Consider the following 9,347-nt stretch of genomic DNA (forward strand, 5'->3'; position numbering starts at 1 on the left):
GTATGTGTGGCATCATGAATCTCAAAATCAGAAGAATTTTGGGTGGAGTTTCATCTTACTTCTGGAAAATGGTCACAACAGATAGATAGGTAGGTAAAAATATAGATGACAGATAAAGACTAAAGTTGAAGCAAACTCACACAGCTCTAAAGAGTGAATCTCAGCCTGAACTTCGAACTATTGTTTTGGTGGTGGTGGTTTAGTCACTAAGTTATGTCCGACTCTTACAACCCCCTGGACTGTGGCTTGCTGGGCTCCTCTGTCCATGGAATTCTCCAGGCAAGAATACGATACTGGATGCTTGGGGCTGGTGCACTGGGACTACCCAGAGGGATGGTATGCGGAGGGAGGAGGGAGGAGGGTTCAGGAGGGGGAACACATGTATGCCTGTGGCGGATTCATTTCAATGTATAGCAGAACCAATACAATATTGTAAAGTTTAAAAATAAAATAAAATTTAAAAATAAATAAATAAAATATGCTAGTTGAAAAAAAAAAAAGAAACCAGTTTCAAAACAACCTAGAAGTCAAATCAAGTGATAGACACGGTACCCTGAAAGACTGTGCCTGATTCTCCACAATGTAATTTGTATGTAAATCAATATTGTACATATTGTATTGTCACATGGATATACTATTTAATCCTGAATATTTTTCATGATTCTGAAATCTTCTCAATGGCAAATAGTAAAATATGAAAAGTATTTGGGACCAAAGAATTTATCATCATAACATGTGCTGTCCACGGAGTTCCAAAAAGCTATTTTTCGGAAGGCCAACTTAGAGGACTTAAGTGACTTGTGCACATTTATATTGATAACAGCACGCACAAAAATAGAGTTACAAATATTCCCTGTTCTCAGCGCTGGGTTTCTTAGAGATACCCATACCACCCTTTCAATTATTATGGTAGCCATTCCTGGGATGCCTTTGTAAGAATTTTCTTTACTCTATCTTACTTGCCATCAAGGCACACTGTACCCATGGTAGAAATAGCCCTGGCCCTCATTTGTTTATACTGTTGTTTTTTAAACTTGTAAAAATATAACTAGGTGGATATGATTTTCATGTCAAATAATTTACAGACTAAAAAAAAAAAAGAATACTGGAATGGATAGCCATTTTCTTATTCAGGGAATCTTCCTGACCCAGGGATTAAACCTGGGTCTCCTGTATTGCAGGCAGATTCTTTACTGACTGAGCTATGAGGGAAGAATTTGTTTTAAAATTTAGGAAAGAGGATGTGTTATTGACCTATTTTAGAATAGTGTTTCTCAATTCTAATGTACATGTGAATCACCTAGGAATCTTGTTAAAATGTAGATTTTAATTCAATGAAGGTAGAGTGGGGCCTAAGATTCTGCATATCTAACAAGCTTTCATCAGGTTTCCAGTCCTTGATTAAGGTATAAGAGTATTTTGATTCACAGTCAGTAACACCATATACACTGACAGAGAGGTAGTTCCCCCACTAAAGTTGGGAAATGTAACCAAGGTTAAAAAAAGAAAAATGAGAAAATGCAAAAATGGATGCTTTGCAAAAAATAACTAATGCTTCTTCAACTTGGAAAGTGAGTTCCATCAGCTGAGTAATGTTTTATTGAAGTGATTTATTTCTCCCTGAAACTCTTTTTCCTCACTTGATGGCAGCTACCCTTTCAAAACTCAAAGCCCATGCTTATTACTACTATCGTTGAGAAAAACTAGACCATAATATCTAGACTGTCCACTATAACAAAGCTTGTCTTGCTGTCACACCTCACAGTCAAGCCAAGAAATAATGTCTGAAAACTGGAAGCACAAATTTGTGGGTGATTTTTTTAGTGTCTGTCAGTGTTGGTCTATCTTGGTGATTTCTCCTTAAAAAAATCAGTTCCTATTTGCCTCAGCCTCTATCTGTTGTCAAACTCTTCAATATCCCAAAGGCAGTTCTGTCTTCAAGAAAATTATACAGACATATATACAAGATAGCATGCATATCTAAGATCTACTCTTATTTACAACTATATATGCAGCATCAGTATAAATTATATGATTTTTCTGACATCCCCATAACTGTTTCTTCTACTGCTAACTTACTAAACACATGTGGATTTTTTATTAATGCTTATTTTTATGTCACTTGTCACATTTTTTCTCTGCTATGGCCATTGTTGGTGTTTTCATTATTGCTTGTTTAAGTTTCCCATTTTGATCCACAGTAAGAACAAGTTGTCTATTTATAGATCAGCGTTTGCTCTCTGCTATTGGGAGCAGAGAATTTTTAATGAAGTTGCTTCATGTTTACTTTGATTATATGCCAAGTGATGAGGCTTTATGATAGTTATTCCCTTGTCTGTCTTAAATTCTGTCAACCTGCACAGGGCATATGCTTGTTGGACCACAAGACCTTCACCAATTGTCACAAACTTGAAATTACATGATTTGTTTATTAAAGTCACTGAGTCAGTGTTAATCACTAAGCCTGTTTCTGGCTATTTTCATTATTCATTTTGTTGGAGCTCTTCTTATGTACATACTTTTAAGTGTACGTTTCTAGGATTGTCCAACACACCTTGATAATATAAAGGAAACATTACTTTGATTTACTTCATTGATTCAGTCTCTGATTTATGCATTTTTCCTCTCTGCTGCAGGAAATTCATGACTAATAAGTCATCTTTACTTGATGACATAGCTATATGGGAAACACTAGACTGTGTATTGTCAACTCTGTCACTTCAAAATAACTGACAACTTAGAGGTATTCATTTTTTCTCATATACCCATTGCAAAGGATACTAGCAATTCTTATCTAAAGAAGGATTTGTTTGTTGTAATCTTAACATAAAAAGGATATGGGGAGGGAGGAGGGAGGAGGGTTCGGGATGGGGAACACATGTATACCTGTGGCGGATTCATTTTGATATTTGGCAAAACTAATACAATTATGTAAAGTTTAAAAATAAAATAAAATTATAAAAAAAAAAAAGGATAGTCTATATTTGTTAATTCCACCTAAAACTAGCTACTATGCATCTGCTTGTAAATATTTCCTTGATGTTATTTAAACATTATTTCCTGCTTATTAGAACTCATGCTGTAGAATACAAAGACTAGCCTTGGATTTTAACTTGCTTCTTTCACACATTTTTTTTTTTTTTTTTACTTTCCAGCACTTAATTTCTTTCTGCTTCATTTTAAAATCCTATTAAATGTTAAAACCAACAATGACCATTATCAGTGAAGCCAATGAAATGAGAATACTATGATGTAGCTGAGAATAGAAATCATTTACATAACTTCATCTCTTCAATTGATGCTATAAGTGATCATAGAGTTTTGCTTGCTGTACATCTTCAGAGAAGGGCATAATATAGGAATCTTTGTGAGGGAAAAAACATCCTTAAGAGCAATGCATTTGTGATAGTCCTCTTCCTCAATCAAAAGAGAAGAAATTTCTACCTTTTTAAGTTAGAAAGAAAATCCATATAGCAACTTGAATATTGCCAGTGTACTAATAGATAAAAATATAGTGAATCTGTCTCATGGCTATGACCCTAAAAGGAGGCCTCAGATATAATAAAACTTGTTGTAAGCTTTGGTAATTCATCACTACTTCTTCTTGCCTTCTGGATTCTAACTGTTGGGAGATTTAGATGCAAAGCCAAATAAAAATTGAAATATCTGTAAAATTAATAGCATCAAGTAAACAGTCAATATCCAGAGCTCTCTGAAATATGCTGGATGAAGTAATACTGCATAGTCTACTTTCACTACAGTGAATACATTCAGGAATCCGAGTCAACCTCATTTTACCCACCCATGTGAAGCAGAAAAAGGTTAGCCTGTAGAAAGAAATCCTATCTAGTATGCCTTTTACAGGAAAACAGGAACTGTAAGAACTCACAGCCTTTGGGCTTGTGCAGGTTCAGTGGAAAACAAGAAATGAATTAGTAGAGAGCTGAAGTCAATACATCTTGTCAGTGCACAACTATTGACCTTCCACTCAAAAACCCAACTGAGTAGAGAAAGAGGGGCAAGAACATGTTAGTTTTCCAATAATTAGAAAAAAAAATCATTACTTCTCCCTTGGTGTCCTAGCAATATAGGTGGGTCAAAATGTTGGAAAAAATTTCATTCTCTCTTTACTAAGGGAGAGACATAAGAGCATAAATAGAAGGGATCTCCCTCAACACCCTAATTCTTAACCTAAAGATACAACAGAAAATTGTACTTTTTTTTTTCATTTGTTTTTATTGAAACTATCTCTCACAGAGTTTCATTTGAAACTGCATAATGCTAATAATCCACAAGGTACTGTTCTAGGTGGTGTAAATACAGCAACAGATGAAACAGCAAAGTACCTGTCTTCCTAGAGTTTACATTTTAAATCAGTAACTTTTGTGTCCCACATTTTCAGTCGTTCAGAATTCCAGGACTTCAGATCAGGAAAGTCTAAAGGACCATGCTACTAGAAATGATTCTGTACAATCTTGTAGTTTAAAATACAAAGAAACTCAGCCATAAATCACTAGTTGCAAGTTTTCTTTTAATTTGTTTTTAATTGTTATTTATTCTTTAAGCACGACAACTTCAAAGACAGTGGTCTTGTATCTTTATTCTGCAAAATCCCCATGGTGTTTTGTAGTAGCTTAAAATAAACTAATTATGTTAATATGAGACTGATATGAACCAACTTTCCAAAATGGAATTATAACACATGTAACATTATTGCTATTGATTCTTGGACCACACTTTAGGAACTAGCAAGACGTTCAACTTTAAAGGAAGACCTTGATCTTTTACAGGAAAAGGACTATTGTGAGATGAATAGGAAAAAGATAGGTACAGGTGAGATGGAGAGAAATTCCTATTTGTATCCCCTGATTTGTCAAAATATGAGGTTAGTGGGGAGGATAGATTTAAGCCGAGATGAGTGGGTTACACAATATATTTTCTAGGCAGAATTAGATTTCATTTATTGTTAATATTCACTAATTTTTATTATGGGCTTTCCAGGTGGCTCAGTGGTAAAGAATCTGCCTACAAATGCAGGAGACGCAGGTTTGATCCCTGGGTCAGAAAGAACCCCTGAAGAAGGAAACGGCAACTCACTCCACTATCTCATGTCCAAATCCCATAGACTGATGAGCCTGGCTGGCTACAGTCCATGGGGTCACAAAAGAGTCAGACATGACTTAGTGACTACACAACAATACAACAAATTTTAGAACAGCCAGTCAGCCTTATCCATTTTATTTTCTGCAGTTTTTCTTCAGGAACGAAGAAGTCATTTCTTAGTTTAAACAAGGGTTGAGTTTTGCCATGTGTATGATACAGAATGAAAGAGATCAGTGAGGGTATGATTTGGGGACAAGAATGATTAATAGTAAACCATGAGATCCAAGCTCCAAAAGGAAGCAAATGAAGGCAAGAATTGGGATAGTAAAAGAAAGTCAGCTACATGGTTCTTATGAACTCAAAGAATTGTAGAGAAAGAAGTACAATACTAATAGAGAGGAAATAATAAAAGTTTTGGGTAAAGATCATGCATCTTTCTTTGTATATTATTTGGGCATAGTGCCAAGAATTTAGAAGATTTTTTTGGAAATTCTCTATTTTCATCAATCAGTAAGAAAATACATTTAGATAAAAATATTGGATACTGTGAATTTTAAATCACATCTATATTGCTATACTGTTTTTTTTTAGATGAGAAATAGATTGGTACTAATTACTAATATTGTTGGTAAAATAGCAAATTCCTGATAAATATACTATTATAGTAAAAACCAGCCAGTATAATAGTATATTTAACAGGAATTGGCTATTTTACTAACATTTAGCTATTTTAGTAACATTTAATGCAAAGATGGGCTCAATAAAGGACAGAAATGGGATAGATCTAACAGAAGCTGAAGATATTAAGAAGAGGTGGCAAGAATACACAGAAGAACTGTACAAAAAAGATCTTCATGACCCAGACAATCATGATGGTGTGATCACTCACCTATAGCCAGAAGACATCCTGGAATGTGAAGTCCAGTGGGCCTTAGGAAGTATCACTAAAAACAAAGCTAATGGAGGTGATGGAACTTCAGTTGAGCACTTTCAAATCCTAAAAGATGATGCTGTTAAAATGCTGCACTCAATCTGCCAGCAAATTTGAAAAACTTGGCAGTAGCCACAGGCCTAAAAAAGGTCAGTTTTCATTCCAATCCCTAAGAAAGGCAATGCCAAAGAATGCTCAAACTACCACACAATTGCACTCAGCTCACACACTAGTAAAGTAATGCTCAAAAATCTCCTAGCCAGGCTTCAACAATAAGTAAACTGTGAAAAACCAGATGTTTAAGCTGGTTTTAGAAAAGGCAGAGGAACCAGAGATCAAATTGCCAACATCTGCTGGATCATCGAAAAAGCAAGAAAATTCCAGAAAAACATCTATTTATGCTTTATTGACTATGCCAAAGCCTTTGACTGTGTGGATCACAATAAACTATGGAAAATTCTTCAAGAGATGGGAATACCAGACCACCTGACCTGCCTCTTGAGAAACCTGTATGCAGGTCAGGAAGCAACAGTTAGAACTGGACACGGAACAACAGACTGGCTCCAAATAGAAAAAGGAGTATGTCAAGGCTGTATATTGTCACCCTGCTTATTTAACTTATATGCAGAGTACATCATGAGAAATGCTGGACTGGATGAAGCACAAGCTGGCATCAAGATTGCCGGGAGAAATATCAATAACCTCAGATACACAGATGACACCCCCCTTATGGCAGAAAGTAAAGAGGAACTAAAAAGCTTCTTGATGAAAGCGAAAGTGGAGAGTGAAAAACTTGGCTTAAAGCTCAACATTCAGGAAACTAAGATCATGGCTTCTGGTCCCATCACTTCATGGCAAATAGATGGGGAAACAGTGACAGACTCTATTCTGGGGGGCTCCAAAATCAGTGCAGATGGTGACTGTAGCCATGAAATTAAAAGACGCTTACTCCTTGGAAGGAAAGTTATGACCAATCTAGACAGCATGTTAAAAAGCAGAGACAATACTTTGCCAACAAAGGTCCATCTAGTCAAGTCTATGATTTTTCCCAGTGGTCATGTATGGATGTAAGAGTTGGACTATAAAGAAAGCTGAGCACTGAAGAATTGATGCTTTTGAACTGTGGTGTTGGAGAAGACTCTTGAGAGTCCCTTGGACTGCAAGGAGATCCAATCAGTCCATCCTAAGGAGATTGGTCCTGAGTGTTTACTGGAAAGACTGATATTATATCTGAAACTCCAATACTTTGGCCACCTGATGCAAAGAACTGACTCATTTGAAAAGACCCTGATGCTGGGAAAGATTGAAGGCAGGAGGAATAGGGGTCAACAGAGGATGAGATGGTTGGATGGCATCACTGACTCAATGGACATGAGTTTGGGTAAAGTCTGAGGGTTGTTGATGGTCAGGGAGGCCTGGCGTGCTGCAGTCCATGGGGCTGCAAAGAATGACTGAACTGAACTGAAGAGCCAGTAGTTTATAAGTATATGGTTTTAGGATTCTTAACTCTTTTGACACATTATCTTATAGCATTCTATATGTTTACTGATAAATATTTGCCGAGCGCTTAATCTATGCCAGATACAATCCTTGCACCAGCATCATTCAGTTCAATTCAGTCACTCAGTCATGTCCTACTCTTTATGACCCCATGGACTGCAGCACGCCAGGCTTCCCTGTCCATCACCACCTCCCAGAGCTTGATCAAACCCGTGTCCATCGAGTGAGTGATGCCATCCAACCATCTCATGCTCTGTCATCCCCTTCCCCTCCTGCCTTCAGGATATTTTCCAATGTGTCAGTTCTTCATATCAGGTGGCCAAAGTATTGGAGTTTCAGGTTCATCATCAGTTCTTCCAATGAATATTCAGTACTGATTTCCTTTAGGATTGACTGGTTTGATCTCCTTGCAGTCCAAGGGACTCTCAAGAGTCTCCTCCAACAGACAGTTCAAAAGCATCAGTTCTTCAGCGCTCAGCTTTCTTTATAGTCCAACCCTTCTTACCTCCTTATATTTTCATGTGAAAACAAAAACCCAGAGAATTTCAAATTTTGACTCAGTGTTCACATTTTATGTAGTTTTTATTATGTCACACTATAGCCACTTAAGGACTACAACTATTTCTCCAGATATTAAAAGAATTTCTTTAGCACATGTAGTTCACATTTTATGCATTTTATGGCAATATTCTTTAAAAATACATTATTTGATTGGGTCGTTTATTTTTCTGGAGTTGAGCTGTAGGAGTTGCTTGTATATTTTTGAGATTAGTTGTTTGTCGGTTGCTTCATTTGCTATAAACGACCCAATCAAAAAATGGGCCAAAGAACTAAACAGACATTTCTCCAAAGAAGACATACAGATGGCTAACAAACACATGAAAAGATGCTCAACATCACTCATTATCAGAGAAATGCAAATCAAAACCACTATGAGGTACCATTTCACACCAGTCAGAATGGCTGCGATCCAAAAGTCTACAAATAATAAATGCTGGAGAGGGTGTGGAGAAAAGGGAACCCTCTTACACTGTTGGTGGGAATGCAAACTAGTACAGCCATTATGGAGAACAGTGTGGAGATTCCTTAAAAAACTGGAAATAGAACTGCCTTATGATCCAGCAATCCCACTGCTGGGCATACACACCGAGGAAACCAGAAGGGAAAGAGACACGTGTACCCCAATGTTCATCGCAGCACTGTTTATAATAGCCAGGATATGGAAGCAACCTAGATGTCCATCAGCAGATGAATGGATAAAGAAAGCAGTGGTACATATACACAATGGAGTATTACTCAGCCATTAAAAAGAATACATTTGAATCAGTTCTAATGAGGTGGATGAAACTGGAGCCTATTATACAGAGTGAAGTAAGCCAGAAGGAAAAACATAAATACAGTATACTAATGCATATATATGGAATTTAGAAAGATGGTAACAATAACCCGGTGTACGAGACAGCAAAAGAGACACTGATGTATAGAACAGTCTTATGGACTCTGTGGGAGAGGGAGAGGGTGGGAAGATTTGGGAGAATGGCATTGAAACATGTAAAATATCATGTAAGAAACGAGTTGCCAGTCCAGGTTCGATGCACGATACTGGATGCTTGGGGCTAGTGCACTGGGACGACCCAGAGGGATGGTATGGGGAGGGAGGAGGGAGGAGGGTTCAGGATGGGGAACACATGTATACCTGTGGCGGATTCATTTTGATATTTGGCAAAACTAATACAATTATGTAAAGTTTAACAACAAAATAAAATAAAATAAGAAAAAAAATAAAGATATCAAACAAACAAACAAAAGAAAT

Source organism: Bos javanicus, chromosome 6 (genome assembly GCF_032452875.1).
Source record: "Bos javanicus breed banteng chromosome 6, ARS-OSU_banteng_1.0, whole genome shotgun sequence".
NCBI classification, from domain to species: domain Eukaryota; kingdom Metazoa; phylum Chordata; class Mammalia; order Artiodactyla; family Bovidae; genus Bos; species Bos javanicus.